At 35.7% G+C, this 19063-nt stretch overlaps 1 long non-coding RNA gene across 1 annotated transcript in view; it reads left to right on the top strand.

Annotated features, from left to right (window-relative positions):
• Window positions 1-14395, top strand: part of LOC132562314 (uncharacterized) — a 491282-nt gene extending 476887 nt beyond the window's left edge. Inside the window, exon 3 of the long non-coding RNA XR_009554754.1 lies at window positions 14386-14395. This is a non-coding gene — a long non-coding RNA (uncharacterized LOC132562314). The remainder of the gene's footprint in view (window positions 1-14385) is intronic.
• The last annotated feature ends 4668 nt before the right edge of the window (window positions 14396-19063 follow it).

Here is a 19063-nt window from a genome sequence, read left to right as displayed (position 1 = left end):
CGATACGAACAGACCGGTAAAAGAAACGGGCTACGATACGAACAGACTGGTAAAAGAAACGAGCAACGATACGAACAGACCGGTAAAAGAAGCGAACAACAACACGAACAGACCGGTAAAAGAAACGAGCAACGATACAACAGACCGGTAAAAGAAACGGGCTCCGATACGAACAGACCGGTAAAAGAAACGGGCTACGATACGAACAGACCGGTAAAAGAAACGGGCTACGATACGAACAGACCGGTAAAAGAAACGGGCTACGATACGAACAGACCGGTAAAAGAAACGGGCTACGATACGAACAGACCGGTAAAAGAAACGGGCTACGATACGAACAGACCGGAAGCTGAAGAAAATTGACCCAAAGAGGAACCAGACCCAATACTGGACAAACCTGTACAGGAACTGTAAACTGGAAATATATAGCGACATGCATGTAACGTTATTAACCTGTTGAGATATAACAGAATTTTCACGCTATTTAAAAGTGGGAGGTGTGGAAAGCTTCCTATTTCAAGTCAAGAGGTTCGAAAGGGAATCTAATAATCCGATAGAGAGGGTTTAATATAAAGATGGAATGACATTCTTTTGAGACCAATTTCCACTACAATGAATTGTCAGGTATCTCAAACCGACTGGCAGATCGATTTTAGTATTACTCTTATTGATGTAACCAAGGGCAAATGTTCAAGCGATTTCTAATCATACCAAAGCCATTTAAAACATTGCAACTTGTCTTTTCTTACTTTGTACCTTAACAAATATGCTTGATAACTAGTAATTAAAAAAGAAAACAAGCCTCAGTTAAAACATACACGTAAAACGTCTATCTGATAAAAGTTCAGGCTCAGTTAACCATTTCAAATAGAACTTTGAAGACCAGTAAAAGGAAGAGTTAGCATCCCTCAGTCATTGAACGAATAACATGTAGCTAACATAACGTTACACAAGATATCCAGATATCAAAAAGAGTATTACTAGAGAACTATTTATTCGACAATCACATGTGATTCAACGGACAAGAAAATTATTTCAAACCTTTACCTTCAATATACAATTTTAGTATGATACACTACACATGACAGAACACCAAAATATATCCTTGTTAGCAATAATTGCCCCTAGATTCTAAATTTAGCTCTAACCCATTGTTAAATTATATTTATCAAATGCCACCGTGTACATGAGAACTGACGCGCCAAGAAAATGACTAGACAAACCCTTTCTCGAAGGTCAAAAGCCTTCACAACTACTATTCGCTCCTGTCCATAACCCTCTTCTCATAATGATCCACGGATGCGGGTACATAGCAATTACAGAGAGTCTGTATGGTCGATTAGGTAACCTCGAGTTTATCTGTTAACACGGGCTTGTGGTACCGCAAAGAAATTTATCCGTGTCTTAAGATTCCACTGGAAATCCAAGTTATTACATTAGCGTTATTGCTCCTGTAATCTCAGTATTGAGCGGTCGCTTGAAGGAGCCTGTAAATCATATCCATCACAAGATTTAAGTCTTAGACATCGTTCATGTTGGACATATATTCATGTTCACAAGAGACATACGATTCCTTACATCAAAAACGATAACGCACTCTCGGGAATCACAAAGGACTCTTACCACGATAAAATACCGAGCGGAAAATTAGTTGTATTTTCTGTGTTTCAAACCTATATCGGTTTTCAGGAAGTAAGATATGATAATCGCTTTAAGAGTCAAGTTTTCGTCATCATTTCCTATCATTGTAGCGTGTGATTGGCAGTTTATTGAGGGTAAAAGCCTTTGATGCCGCAACAAGGTCCACATCCGAGTGGTGATTTAGTACGGAACACAACGCGATGTTACTACGAAAGGCGGGTATTGCAGTAAAATCAAAGAAAAATAACCATAAACACATGTACATGTACAAACAGTTGAAGAAAAATAAATATCTTAAATAGACACCGATCTCTTAAAGGCTGACGCAACAGCTAACAACACACGGGATCACATACGATAATTTATGTTGATATACATTTAATCCATTTTTAAGTTTTAGATAAATATGCTTACTACTAAATGAATCATTGACTTAAAGACTAAGCCCTACGAACAAAGCCACAGCTTCAATGTTACACGTATTTGACATGAATCCAACTGAGTCCCTCAAAACAGATTCCTATTGTGCCCTTTTTAACAAATTTGATTTCACATCTTCAACAAGCAATTAAGGCACAGAGTAACTTCAAATTTATCATGCATAAAACCTACATGTATTGAATGTATTGAGTGTTGAATTTTTCATCTGGTGATGAGTTCTCAAAGGTCAGGTTTTAGAAAGTAATCTAAAAGCAAAATATCAGCATACAGCTGCACTTCTTTTTCCATTACAGGCGTCAGAATATATGTAACATAATTTTTTCTCACGTGTACTTATTATTAACAGTCGTTTTTTTTTAAATAAAAAATAACAGCGAACGAAACATAAATATATATACAAACATGCCTTAAGTCCTTCATCTCACCATCTTTAAGTACTTAACTTTTTTGAAGGTTTAGATGATGTCTAATATGAGACGTGTTCTCCACATATTACCACCTCAGCTGCATGATACAATTTATGATTTCCATGTCTAAACTCGAATTTTCTTCGATAAAAAATAACACTTTTAATCTGTCTATCAGAAACCATTACTATTCAGAAAAATAATATTCTGTTAAACATTTTTGTTATGTTGAAGTGAAGTAAAATTAAATAGCTTACATTAAGTATTTTTTCCCCTCCAAATTGAAACGGATAATACTTATTCATGACCTACAATACGTTAAGTGTTATATGAAATAGCCGTGCATGTACCACATCCATGTAAAAATACGGACATAATATTACGTGGATGTAAGATAAAAGATCACAATAACTTTTGAAGTAAAATAAAAAAAAGACAGGAATATATGCTTTCGGGTTGTTAGTGTTTTCTATATCACGGGACACGATGTTAAATTCAGCATCACCAGCATTGTCTTTAGATTCCATCAAACATATTCCCCATTGTTTATGAGTTTTGCCCTCGTACTTGTACTAACAGTAAGACCTCTTTTAAAGCATCATGGTGTAGTTCTTTTTACATGTAAAACTCCGCATCAACGAAAATCTATAAAAATGATTCAAAACGAGTCATAATTCTTATAAAACTACAGAAATTACTTCCAACAAACACGACACGAGTCATTAGCTATTAGCCTTGTTGTAATAGAACAAGAACGATAGATTGTAAACCCCAATACATGGACGCGTGTAAACTTCCAACATTTAAAATGCTAGCATTCAGTGTTAAACGGGATACATCAATGCAGAGAAGCACTTTGTCACCGTCAATTTGTTTAAAGAGGGAAAAGCAAAAATCCAAAATTAAATAGTGAGTACTTGGTATTGGTCTAATCTAAAATAACGTTAATGGTTTTGCCTCAGAAGTAAGCCTTGATCTATTGTTCATCATTGGCTTACGACGACAAGAGTGCTTAGAGCACGCGTTGAGCTTAAATAAACCCAAGGACTATGTAAATAAGTCAATATTGAAACAATGTAATCAAGCAAATATTGATTTATTTCATAAACGTGTCATATTAGATCAATAATTCGTAGATTGTTTGTTTTATTGTGATCTAAATGCATTTTGGTCGACAGTCAATGGAATTTGCTTGAATGAAACTGATAGAAAGAAAAACAATGAACAAGATAAACACATACGCCTTTCTAGGCATAGTGCATAGATAGACGTCCATTCAAACGCACCTATAAAAAGTACACACATACGCCTTTCTAGGCATAGTGCATAGATAGACGTCCATTCAAACGCGCCTATAAAAAGTACACACATACGCCTTTCTAGGCATAGTGCATAGATAGACGTCCATTCAAACGCACCTATAAAAAGTACATCTTAATTCCAGACTCGATATATGATAGGGTACTTCAATAATCTACCTGATTAATCTTGTACCTTGGTGTCCTATTGGATATTGCGGTATTAAACTGTGTGTATTTACTACAGAAGAAAGACCATTAAGAGAATGATGTAAAATTCCGTGTTGATTTCACTTTTTGTACAAAATTTCGAGTAAGAATTATTATATTTCTTTTCCATTATTTCTCATCTTATTTCTGAATTGTTATGTTCACAACAAACAACTATGTATATATATATATATATATAATATATATATATATATATTCATTTTTGCGTAATATAGTTGTTTGCCACTTTTTTAGTACCAGAAGATAAAAACAGGACAATCAGAATAGGAGACATAAAGAGTAGCCACTCTGCCTTGTAACATGATAGATAATAATCAACAAAAATAAAATGGCGCCCATCTTTATTGAAACAACATACATATACACACAGAAAAGTACAAAGTAATTCAATTAACGACTTTCCAGGATACGCTCCGACCGATACATACGTCGTAAACATGACATTTTTATTTGGAATAACATGCTCGTCGCTGTATTCACCCGAGTTTCTAGTTAAAAAGAGACAAGGCTTGAACGGTAAAATGGACGCAAACATGAAATGGATGATGCGGCTAAATATAGAAAACACCGTGAGGTTGTAAATAAGTTAGTTAGGAGTAACTAAGTTACGTAAGATTGCGTTGTAGACTATGTCGTTAGATCTAATCCAGGCTGTATTTAGGTGATAGGTAATCTGTGTAGAAACAGATTCAGTGACAGTCGTGTGCTTGATAAAGCAATACCATTAGGAAGGTGTCGTTACCAGAAACGTATAAAAGTAAAAAGACAAGCTTCGTTATACAATGTTTGTTGAAACAACAGCCGGTAAATAAATCAAAAGTGTGGCACAATTTGGGGCGTTTGATTAAATATCGCAGATAACGGTGTTATAGAACACTGATTTACAAAGCTCTATGCGCAACTAGCAGTTTGGCTCATTATCTAAATAACGCTGGAACTCCGCATTTGATGAACAATATGGAAAAGTGCAGGTTTGTGTATTCCAATTTATATCGACTTTTTAACACCTTATAGCAAGCTCCCGGAGCATAAATTGTTTCTTTTAACGAGAAATTGGAAACATGGACACTAAACAAACACAATCTGTTTTCGCAACACATAAAACATGCTTACATCGCCTCGGTACACAATGTGCAACAATGTTATAGCATTCTAGTTACACGAATAGTGCTGATATTTCTATTCAAACCCACCTTTTTAAATTAATTTTTTACTTTTTTCATGGATCGTTATTGTAATTATGCACCTTGAAGAATTGTATCACTTGTCATATCTGGCAAAATACAAATAATAACACTAAAATGCACTGTCGAAGGTAGCCAGACTATTCAGAGGGACGGTTTTGGGGCGTGGTCAAGAGAGAGAGAGAAGGGGGGAGGGGGTCGGGGTAGGGGGGGGGGGGTAGGGTGGGGATGGGGGGGGGGGAGGGGGTAGGGGTAGAGAGAAAGGGAGAAGGAGGAAAAAACTGTCATCCTCAGCGGGTATACTAGAAGTTTGACTGGCAGTTGAAGGTACGGGATAAAAATGACTTCCTTTAATACTTTTACTACTATCATGAAGAGCGGACTATATTTTGTAATACACATAAGGTGGCATATTCAAAACGACCATCGGAAAGTAGACTCAGACTATTATGCCACACTATCTTAATCTGCTGACGGCGTTCAAAAAATTATCCATAATCATTTTTGGATTAGAAATTCAACAACAATGCATGCAGAAAACTGAAGGATTTCAACCCTTTCTACGACCAAACTGAAAATCCGCAATCATTTCTCTATGAAAGATTAACTGGTTTCCTGAGTTAGTCGTGACCTTCTCCCTAACAGCGCGCATGCTGTCATGTTCCAAATATTACGTGGGTGGACGAGTAAGAAGGAAAGGTGGAGGCACGACGGAAAAAAGAATGAAGATTGAGAGGTAACAGACCCTCTAAAGGAAATTTACTCAACGTGTTTGTCCCGTATAAGATTCGTTCTTTCTGCTGTGTTTTATACATGATACGAAGGGAATCCAAGAGAGCAAGTTTGAAGACAAAATATATAGTGCATCGTTAGAATCATTCGAAATTCTATTGGTGACATGTTGTAAACACATGATGATAGCATGAAGGAACTGTGCGGACATTACAAATAATAGCATAGTGGTTTGTCATATATATATATATTTGCGATAGGGACGAAGATCTAGACTTCATAACATGGTTATTTTAGTAGTTATTATCAGAAAAAAATGATAAAAAACAGTCTTTTGTTTTAATAGATATCCTCGATATATTATGTGCGCCTCGTAAACCTCAAAAAACATACTGAGAATTGAGAAAATGTTTACATTATTTGATAAGTCCCATAAGACTTTAATCACACCATTGATACACAAACAATAATCTGTACACAAAAAGTGTACAATTTATCGGCCTTGTAGTCAAATACCATTTCAAAGTGTAAATTATTCTATTGAAAATAGATGTATCCGACAGCTTAGAATACAAATAGGTTATTTTGTAGCTTCCTCATAAATAGATTAACATATTCAACTATTTTGTGTTTGCGCACGTCTTAACCTTTAGAGTTAATAAAGTATGCACGTTACGGTATAAAACAAATGGTTCTCTTGGGGATTTCTGAATAAACATGAAGAAGACACATTGACTTTAAATTTGTTTCCCAGGGGACATTGAAACGTCTAAACATAATCTGCAGGAAGGAAATAAAAGAGTTACCTCCCATTTCTCTCACGATCACATCACATGAAAGAGAAAAGGGTAAAAGAAGATAGTAATGTTTCGATCTCAGTTTTCATGTATGTTTACTTGTTTTTCGTCCGGTTGACATTGTCGCTAACGCTGTATACTTGCATCGATAAATGAGACAAATTTCTTCAATCCAAGAGCAAATCTATCACATGACATACTTGACATATAGGCGGTGTTTTTTTCTTCAAGACTGTTCGCAATAACGTATTTTGGCACACGGACATCAGTTTGCTGTTTTGTTAGCAATGTTTTCACTTCATATACTCTTAGATTGTTTTGCATAAATAGCCAGTTGATGTAGGCGTCTGTGTTAGTTGTTGAAAAGAATATTTACATCATGAAAATGTTGGCTTGACTTCAAAATTCTCCGGATACATGTAAAAACTGTAGATTTGAGTAAATCTGTTTTGTTTTTTTAACATTTTGATATCACGGAAATAGGTGTACCATGATTTGAAAATACGTCTTCCATCAGTTGTTTGATGGTGATATTCAATGCATGTATTCGATGTAAAACAGTGAAACAATATCAGTTTCTATTGCATACAGAAGTGATTATTTGCATTACAGAACACAAAATAAGGAATTTAAAAAATGATACAATTTCTACCAAAAACATTATACCAAAATTAACTTACCGTACGCTTAAGCTATCCGTCGACTGGAAAAAAACCCAGGTTATGATCACGAAGACATATCCTTGCCGTGTAGACAGGTACAATGTATTTCACAGATCACCTTGGTATTAGGTTCTGATTTCTATGAACTACTATATGATGTTAATACTTCTTTAAAGGAATAGATTGATCGCACGTGTTGTCATTAAACATTGACTATATGTAAGTTCCTTCAGTATAAAAATGATGCCTTTTTACTACATAGATATAGTACTGCATTGTATGTATAACCGAATATCTGTTTGTCCAGTCGTAACGTGGCTCTATGCGATACTGTCACTGCCCGTAACTATGAACGGATTGCGGCATATGTTCCAGCAAAAGTGACTCTCACTTATCTCGATCAATAAGGGCATTACCTTAATTGACAGTAACATGTCTTGATTGCCCTCTTCACAACATTTTCATCCCGTTCGTTATTGATACATTATGGTACTCGGACAGAATGGCATGTATATAAGTATGTCTGCGACAACAAGCTGTAAACTGTCAACTGATCGATTTTGTAAGTATTTGTTAACGCTGCTGATGGTGATAAGAGACACACACTTTGTCGTCACACCATAACAGTGTACATCCGTATCACATGACCGAAGCACCGAAACCGTGTGCATTCGTTGCATTTGAGCGACACAGCGAAACCGCATCACCACAGAAAAAACGTACACGTGTAAACCGTGAATACTCATACTAGTTAACGACACACCGCGTGTATCCATACAACACACCATCATGTATCCATACGGATAACTGATGCACCAGAGCAAATAAGAGTTGCTAGCGCAAATGTCACTTTCCGACGTATCCGGGCTTCTTTTGGTCATTATACAAGTCCATGTAAAACAAAAACGATTTCTGTTTAAATACTTAATTTCACCATATCTGTTTTCAATATCGATATCTGAATTGCAAACAGAGTCAGTAGTATAAATATTATAATTGTAATTGTTTTAATGCATTTGATACACGTGCCCGATATGTGCGCTTGATGTGGCTAGTTCTGTACTTTTGATAAATGTAGTTAGGTCTGAGTTTTCTATATCTATAGCTAGGTCTGAACACTGGATATTGGTCTTAATACTTGATACATGTACCTAGGTCTTAATGTTTGTTATCTGTACTTAGGTCTGAATGCTTGATATCTGTAGCTTAGTCTGGTTGTTTGATATCTGTACATAGGTTTTAAAGTTTAATATCTCTAGCCAGATATTAACGCCTGATTTATTTATTGTCAGGTCTGAATGTTTGATATCTGTAGCTAGACCTTAACGTTTGATATCTGTAGTTAGACCTTAACGTTTGATATCTGTAGCTAGACCTTAACGTTTGATATCTGTAGTTAGGTCTTAACGTTTGATATCTGTAGCTAGACCTTGATGTTTTATATCTGTAGTTAGACCTTAACGTTTGATATCTGTAGCTAGACCTTAACGTTTGATATCTGTAGTTAGGTCTTAACGTTTGATATCTGTAGCTAGACCTTGATGTTTTATATCTGTAGTTAGACCTTAACGTTTGATATCTGTAGCTAGGTCTTAACGTTTGATATCTGTAGCTAGACCTTAACGTTTGATATCTGTAGCTAGACCTTAAGAATTGATATCTGTAGCTAGACCTTAAGAATTGATATCTGTAGCTAGACCTTAAGAATTGATATCTGTAGTTAGACCTTAACGTTTGATATCTGTAGTTAGACCTTAATGTTTGATATCTGTAGTTAGACCTTAATGTTTGATATCTGTAGCTAGACCTTAAGAATTGATATCTGTAGCTAGACCTTAAGAATTGATATCTGTAGCTAGACCTTAAGAATTGATATCTGTAGTTAGACCTTAATGTTTGATATCTGTAGTTAGACCTTAATGTTTGATATCTGTAGCTAGACCTTAACGTTTGATATCTGTAGCTAGACCTTAACACTTGGTATCTGTAGCTAGACCTTAAGAATTGATATCTGTAGCTAGACCTTAACGTTTGATATCTGTAGTTAGACCTTTATGTTTGATATCTGTAGTTAGAGTTTAACGTTTGATATCTGTAGTTAGACCTTAACGTTTTATATCTGTAGCTAGACCTTAACGTTTGATATATGTAGCTAGACCTTAACGTTTGATATCTGTAGTTAGGTCTTAACGTTTGATATCTGTAGCTAGACCTTAATGTTTGATATATGTAGCTAGACCTTAACGTTTGATATCTGTAGCTAAACCTTAACGTTTGATGTATGTAGCTAGACCTTAATGCTTGATATCTGTAGCTAGACCTTAACGTTTGATATCTGAAGCTAGAACTTAACGTTTGATATCTGCAGTTAGGTCTTAACGTTTGATATCTGTAGTTAGAGTTTAACGTTTGATATCTGTAGTTAGACCTTAACGTTTTATATCTGCAGTTAGGTCTTAACGTTTGATATCTGTAGTTAGAGTTTAACGTTTGATATCTGTAGTTAGACCTTAACGTTTTATATCTGCAGTTAGGTCTTAACGTTTGATATATGTAGATCTGTAGCTAGGTCTTAACATTTGATATTTGTAGCTAGACCTTAACGTTTGATATTTGTAGCTAGACCTTAATGTTTGATATCTGTAGCTAAACCTTGATGTTTGATATCTGTAGCTAAACCTTGATGTTTGATATCTGTAGCTAAACCTTAACGTTTGATATCTGTAGCTAAACCTTAACGTTTGATATCTGTAGCTAAACCTTAACGTTTGATATCTGTAGCTAAACCTTAATGTTTTATATCTGTAGTAAGGTCTTAACGTTTGATATATGTAGATCTGTAGCTAGGTCTTAACATTTGATATTTGTAGCTAGACCTTAACGTTTGATATTTGTAGCTAGACCTTAATGTTTGATATCTGTAGCTAAACCTTGATGTTTGATATCTGTAGCTAAACCTTGATGTTTGATATCTGTAGCTAAACCTTAACGTTTGATATCTGTAGCTAAACCTTAACGTTTGATATCTGTAGCTAAACCTTAATGTTTTATATCTGTAGTTAGGTCTTAACGTTTGATATATGTAGATCTGTAGCTAGGTCTTAACATTTGATATTTGCAGTTAGACCTTAACGTTTGATATCTGTAGCTAGACCTTAACGTTTGATATCTGTAGCTAGACCTTAACGTTTAATATTTGTAGCTAGACCTTAACGTTTGATATTTGTAGCTAGACCTTAATGTTTGACAGTATAGAAAGGCTTCATCAAATATCAACAAATAAGACACGTTGACGCATAGTTGTTTACTTAGATACAGCTAACATGTGGGGAAAATAACTATACCTTGAAACACTACACATGACGTTCGCTGGTTGAGTGCGTGATCTGTTAAATATTTATTCCAAACTCTATATTACAACTTATTTTCAAAAGGCATACCTAGAATCAGACTGTGATATCTCACAGAGTCGGCAAAGATAAAACTACAGTTCGTAGTTCACAAATTGATTACTAACATGTTCCATGAATGTTTCATTAATCAATGGCGTGCCTGCTACCTAAACTTTACCACAAAGTCGAAATCGAACGTGATGCGGTGATAAGTATTCCATGTGACGTACAATTAATGTATACGTTCCACAAGCCGTATATTGAAGCAGATATTCATTGGTATGCATCAAAGTGCAAACTCAACAATCTAACATAAATGTACTCGTACTTTCGAACAGTTGATCATCACCTTTCCATACAACAAACTAAATTTGTCGGTGCGACACGAATGCCCCTCAGGCAATCAATGACAATTATAGAACTTTTTGAATCCTATTGTATTTTTAAGACGTGTACTAATGACTTTTTCAGACTGTGGCAGTAACTGTTGGACCAAGGCTCACGAAAAAAGTGGTTTCATAGCCAAGTAGGTGTAAACAATTTAAACATTTTAATCAATATCTTGAGAAAGTTTTCAAACCCAACGGCCATAACTGTAAGAAAGATAAGTTGAAAACAATACAATATTAATTTATTCTGTCAGGAAGTCGAAGCTAAGATCGCGAAAAGAGTAGCCTCACGGGATATTACTGTTCCGCCGTCTACATGATACAGCAGCTGTTCCCTGCGAGGCTGACCATTATACTTACAGACAAATGTCACAGTCCATAAAGCTGTATTTCATATCTTTTCTTCAATGCTGTATAACTTGGTTATTCGAACGGGATAGAAAGGACGAAGCACCTCAGTATTTTGAAAACATATGAATAAGAATGGAACGCAATAGAAAATTATCACAGACTGAAAGTTGAATTCCCTGCAGGTTACTGTATTCTCTGTTTTGAAGAATTGACTCTTTGTCATGGAAATTTAATTCCCTGCAGATTACTGTTTTCTCTGTTTTGAAGAATTGACTCTTTGTCATATGGCAACAGTTGAAATGACTTGACGCCTTTTACAAATGAAAAAGTGTCTGTCCACAAATGTCACAAATAAACAGTTCTTGAAGTCATTGCCCTACAAATTATTACCGCGAGGGTGGTAGAATGGAAAAGTTTTAATCACTAGCCTTTCGCCTAGACGTCCGGGGTTTGATGCCACGAGTTGACATGCATAAGGAATAAGGGCGACCTGCGCAACTACGTGTTATCTCCAAGTACTCTGGTTTCCTCCCACAAGAGTCGTTAGTATAAGCTGATAGCTTGTTGTAAGATTACGTTTACACCTATAATCACCATCACACTTATCACACCATAAAGGACAATTACAGAACTACATAAAATACATGAAGTATAAGGCACAGACACACGAGCTCGTCTTGCCATCAACATACAATTACTGATATACATTTTGTAATGAAATAGGAAGAAAAAAATTGGTAGGGAATCAAATTAACGTGAATTTCTATAGAAAAGGGATCATTCTTAAAATGATTTTTTCTTTCATAGACCAATTTCTTAATAAATCTGAGTTTCCGTTGGCATGACACAAATTTCACAGAGACATGTTTATAACATGCTGATGTTCCCGACCGCAGACATGCTCTCCGCTCCAAATTTCGTTTAATTCTCCTGATACTTTGCCATCGACAGGTCCTGAATGACATATGTGTCTGTTGGTGGCAAAATGGGTTAGGGGAGAGGGATGGGTGATAGAATTCTCTGAAGGGAGAAGCGAGAACGACCATATGGGAAGTTTTATAAGTATCCCTGCCGAGAATACCATGGACATCAGACACGGAAAGTACACTCCGAATCAAACGGGGTTAGACACTTCGAATTTAGTATAGATCAGGGAACTACATGACGTTGAGTCACAAACAGGTCTAGCACGTGTACAGGAGACACGTAAATATGGCGCATTTCCTCCAATATTCAGTATGCTGTTGATTCACGGCTCGGTTCACCTAGGAATAGGATATGTTTTCTCAGTAATAAAAGAACACACGTCAGGCTTCGGGATAAATAAATATTGTCAGACAAAGAATGCTTGTCATGCTAGGGGAACACGTATTGAGTCTCATTACAGTGGTAGAATCTGGAAGTGACGTGATGTTGTAAATACACCATTATGTATACATACCCTTGATATACAGAACACCCATTACTCATCACACTAACACAGATTAATAAAGTACTCACCCGGGAGTCCCTGTTATCCCGGGAAAGTACTGATTGGCACCATACATGACAAAAACAGGACGCGATCATTGCTATAATCAAATCATACAAATGTAGATGTCAGAAATCTATTAAATGGTTTTTTAAAAATGTGAACTAAAATGTGTAAATTTGTTGAATATCATAAATATTTCGTCATTTAAAGTTACAGTGAAAGTCTAACTATCTGGAGATTTTGAAAGTATTTCAATTGCATAAGAGTAAATTCAAACATCCACATGTGATATATATTCTTCCTGTTATACTTCAAGCAGCAGTTTTGGTCGAGAACGTTATAGTGTTTTTTAGAGATTCTAAAGTAGACTTCTAGAATAGGCCACCGACCTATGTCTACCGAAAACGACTAAATCAGTTTTGTGGTTCAAGGATGACCAATAATGACACGATGGCAATATTTACTGCGGGCTGAATATCACGTCATCATCGCAGGCCCTCGGAAATGGAAGCACTAGCTCACTTCCGCTTAGGTAGCGGGACAATTTCCGGTCACAATAAAACGTCGTTTTCGGAGGAAATATCTTCCAGATTCGATTGAGCCCAAATCATTGTACAGGTTGTGATAGCGGCTGAGGATTTTTTAATTGCGTCAATATATATTGTATTAGACACGTCTAGATTTACTCTCCACGCATTCATATATTTCCGTGTCAATTACTGGAGATGTACAATTTTGTACATCGCTATGTACGTTATCGTATGTGTGTTTCAGTAAACGGGTTCTACACGTATAAAAAAATCAAAATTTCAAAAACAAACATTATGGTTTTTATTTTGTCACTATGGTCTGATCTCCGATTATTTGAACTTTGCATGATTAAATCAACAGATTTGAAATCTCATGAAATTCTAAGTACTTATTCCAATATGCTGCCTACCTATACATATTGAGTTATTTATTCTAGTTAAGCTTGATTTTAACAGTTGTGGTTCTATATCAGAGGTATGCGTTTAGAAATCTATAAATATCAACATTGAACTTTTTTATTTGACATTCATGAACTATGAATGCTAACAGTATAAAAGAAAATTCAACAAGAAGCGGGCTTATATTTACCGTTTAGAATTTCCATCTTATAAGGGAAGACAATATTAATTTGCTCATAGAACTTGCAATATTCCAACACTATCTAACATGAGCTGGTATTACACAAGTGATTTTGGTAAGGTTGCATCGTAGTAATGCTATACAATAATACGTCTTAAAACATAAAAAGTAAACATCCAGTTTCGGAAGCATTCCTATTAATGTTTTCAACACTTTATGAGAAACTCCATTTCTGATATTATTTTAGAGTAAAATATGATGTAAATGTAGCTACAGACATATGTAGTCAAACGCTTTGTAACTATGGCTGGTGTTGCCAATATCGCATTCAGCTGCGTTTAGACGGTATGTATTATGAGTGCAAGGTTATGTCGAATCTCTGTTTGAGTGTATTTTATCTATGCTAGTCCAATAACAAAACGTATTCTTCCCTGAAAGGTCAGGTATTTATCTTTAGCATTATGACGAGTGAAACTTTGACATTCCTAACCAATATTACCCGCAATAGATCTTAAACTTGTAGCAGATTCGTATCTACCGTCGTGACTTCATATTGCACATGGCGACATAATTTATTAATCTCATACGTGAAGAATGATGTGTGTAGCCAACTGAACATCCCTTCGATACCAGAAGGTCTAGTTATATTAAGACAAAAGTATTCCACTCAGTGACGGAATGACAAGCAGCGGGCATATTACGTCATGTGGTTGTTTTGATGCCAATAAAATAGTGTATTATAGCGGGTCCCAGCATAGTCTAACAGGGGCTTGAATTCTCGCACGAAATGTGTTTTTGACAGACATTTAAAACCTTAAGAGGAATAATTCCAACAGCGGCCGTGTTTGATGTCAATGTAATATGGATTTATTCAAAGCATTCGAATGAGGTTGATCTGCAACGCGTATTGAACTGACTTCATCAGGTCTGTCCAAAACCCATAAACCTTAGACTCAATAAAGTATTGCGAAACACATCATGGCATACACGCAATCGTTTGTGGATAGTTCGAGTGGGGATTAGATACCCTTGGGCACTGTTGTACACTAGGCAAATGAAATCAAATGAGTTTGAGCCAGTTTGAATGTCACTCGGGTGAGCAAAAACGTCACTACTTAATTGATGCTCGTAACTGGATGTGTATCTTTGGGAGGCCTTCCGAACAGCACCCAGTCTTGCGATGCCGAATACATAATTGGCCTAACAGAAGAAAGCCGCTGTAGTATTATAAATGCAACTTGTATTTCGACAAATAATTCCAGAAAATCTGTCTTAATCTAACCACACTAAGGAAACCTATCAAAACATTTAACAACTCTTAAACTATTCATCACAAGTAAACCCACGCTCGCCGACATCCCCTGCAACGCTCATACTTAGGACGAGCGTTAACAACCCCCTGTCGAGTGGTTGTCGTAGCGAAGCTCGTATAATGACGAAACATAACATCGAAAAACAGCGTCCTTTTATCTCCCTTATCTATCAATTAAATCAAAGCAAGGAGAGTAAGATGTACACGGATCATGTGACTTATCTATAAGCTTTGGTTTCCGCTCGCTGGTAAAATTCCCTCACAAAAGTGGATCATACATATACATTGTATGTCTGAAACATGTGCTCACGGATTTGTTATATTCCTGCGAAAATTATTACTCTTGTAATTGAACGAAGCTTCGTACATGTTGAAGGGTTTTAACGGCACTAAAAGGAAACCTGTTTACAAAGAAGAAAACACATTCAAAGTGAATGTAAATCCATATTTTCCGAGAGGGGTCTTTCCTATAGTAATTAATACATTGTATACGTACATTCTTATGTAATGCCATCGAGATATCCGAGGGATTACTTGCTAATTTCAGATCAGTGCGTTACATATTTGGCCAGAAGCAATTCCAGTTAAAACAAAATTAAACATTGTTTCCGTATATATCTCAATGCTGTGAGCACCCTATTACATCACAATTACTTGTAAATAGAACTGGAGGAAGGAGGGTGCTTAATTACCGAACTCAGTCGTGTAAGCATGCTCCATTCGCAATAAAGAGATGAATACCACATGATTTTGAAGCTGTATGAATGTCAATAGTCGAAAAGTGTATCTGTTGGATTCATGTTAACTCTGCATTATCTTAGGACTCTGTCATACTCGAATAAAAGATGTTGGTATTTGAGTTTCCTGTGGCTTCATTTCGCTTGTGCATGAGGAAACAGAAGTATGGTACGTAGGAAACCTTACCCAGGCACAATGCAAATGAGACAACAATCAGTGGGGTCACAGCGGAGGTTTTCAGCCATAAGGCACGTGCTGCTAGGCACGTGGGAAAACATGTATACATGTAGCTCCGGAAACATCAATCACCACTTGACCATTCTGACGTTTTTCCTTCATATCATCATTGTGCATTCCTTCCGTTTACCGAAGCATTTAGCATCCTTTCTTGACAGGCAATCTATCATTTTGTGAACATGTATACACTGAAAGACGTCCATTTGTAATTAATATACTTCTCATAATGATAATGTCACATATTTATGAACAAAGAATGTACAAGGAGAGTTCCTTCATTATGATTTCTTGAGGTTCGGTTGGTGGAGTAGGTTTGAATCTCGTTATTGTCTAGTGTATCTGTTCAGTTGATCCGATCCACTCAAGACATGATGTATTTTCTCTGCATTTCATATACCGTTAACCGCAAAATAAATTGAAAATGTTAATAAGGAGCCTAAATGATTTTGTGATAGGATCAAGATATACTTGTCTAGGCTGTGATGTATTCTGAGGTATACTTGGGTTATTAACTTTAATTAAGGATGTTACCCATGTTAAACAGAAAAAAAAAGTTTTACAATAATTTGTTTTCTAATTTCTTATACCTAATTCGCAACTGTGAGAGCATAAATTATCATTATCCAGATATCCGATGCGGCACAGCTCAAGCATCCGAGTTTGTATACACAGTCCTTGACATTCCCCAATGTTTCTTCCATGGGGTGCAGTAGGTTATGTCGAAACGTCTTGAGAGATTTTAATGGGTACTACAATGCCATCGTCATAGTATAACCTTTGGATGTCTCTCTCGTTTATATTGGGACTGACAACTTGCCCTTTTCACTTTATTCTTTCGTGATTTTTCTCTGGATTTTGCGTTACTTTCACCAAGTTGATTCATCATACAGAGCGGGTTACGTTATATTTCTAAACAACTGTGATGATGAGACCCACATTCTCTTGCACATATAGAAGTTTTCAACAAAGCGTATCCGAATCGACTTTTGTGAGACCTCACACTCTCCGTACACTGTTACCGTCTACGTTGCCAACTCGATATTGCTCCACTCAGTATTGTAGAAACAATACCATTGAAATGTCCTAGACGAAAGCCCGTGAGATTTGCACGTAAATCTACAGCTGACTAACTCTACGTAAATTTACGTACAGTCAGCATGGGGAACTATAAATATTAGATGAAAAGAGGTTTGTAAACACTGTAATGGTGAACAAATGAAATATATTTATGTTTCCTACAGTACAAGATATCACTTCATCGGTGTCTGTTTCAATAACTGTTATAACTAACTGTTCTAAATATCTGAAGGCTGTAAAGGATGTTTAATTTTTAAACTGGGTTCTCTTTTGATCTAACAGTCATGAATATATCCGCTTTTCTAAATGATACTTATGTAGTCCTAGACCATAGATTGTATAATAGACCAAAAAATTAATAGCACTTTTCAATATAAATATTAAGTTAAATACATACCGAAATGATAAATTAAAATGCATGACACAGCTGGCATGTCTTAGGAGGACAGCGAGGCTAAGTGTTCAAATTGTTAAACCTATAAATGCAAGAGGCAATCATTGCACAGCATTTGTTTCTTGTTACAAAGCACAATATTGATCCTTGTTGTAGACCATATTTATTTATCCTTGTTGTGGACCAAATCTATTTATCCTTGTTGTGGACCATATTTATCTATCCTTGTTGTAGACCAAATCTATTTAGCCTTGTTTTGGACCATATTTATCCTTGTTGTGGACCATATATATTTATAATTGTCGTAGGCCATATTTATTTATCCTTGTAGTAGACCATATTTATCTATCCTTGTAGTAGACCATATATATGTATCCTTGTCGTAGACCATATCTATTTATCCTTGTTGTAGACCATATCTAATTATCCTTGTTGTTGACCATATTTATTTATCCTTGTTGTGGACCATATTTATCAATCCTTGTTGTAGACCATATTTATTTATCCTTGTTGTAGACCATATATATTTATCCTTGTTGTAGACCATATCTATTTATCCTTGTTGTAGACCATATCTATTTATCCTTGTTGTTGACCATATTTATCTATCCTTGTAGAAGACCATATTTATCCTTGTTGTTGACCATATTTATTTATCCTTGTTGTAGACCATATTTATTTATCCTTGTTGTAGACCATATATATTTATCCTTGTTGTAGACCATATCAATTTATCCTTGTTGTAGACCATATTTATCTATCCTTGTTGTGGACCATATATATTTATCGTTGCGGTATACTATCGTTATTGATCCTTGTTGTAGACCATAGTGATATACCCTTGACCAAAGTTACCGATTTTTGAATACACGTTAAACTTTTTATTATTTTAATTTGGCAAGAAAGTTTCTGGTTTTTTAACTTTTATTTGTTTGATCAAAGTAAGCCTGAATCAGATATGTAGATTTGTATTTTACAGATCTTAACACAGTGTAAGGTGGTTGATAAACTCACACACACAGATCAAACGGTGTTTAAGTCTTCCTTATAACCGTAAACAAGGATGTTTATCTGACGGCATGCTTCCCTGTTTGTTTGGTGCACATGCCGCAGTCATGCAAATAAATCATTAGTTGGAATCGTATTTAAAAACATGACAGCCCAGATATTTTTTCAAAAAAAAAAAAAAAAAAATA

This window comes from Ylistrum balloti, unplaced genomic scaffold (genome assembly GCF_031769215.1).
Source record: "Ylistrum balloti isolate Yb309-2 unplaced genomic scaffold, AGI_CSIRO_Ybal_v1 Utg371392, whole genome shotgun sequence".
Lineage (NCBI taxonomy): Eukaryota > Metazoa > Mollusca > Bivalvia > Pectinida > Pectinidae > Ylistrum > Ylistrum balloti.
Note: the sequence above shows the minus strand (reverse complement) of the source record. Positions and strands in the feature narration are given on the sequence as shown.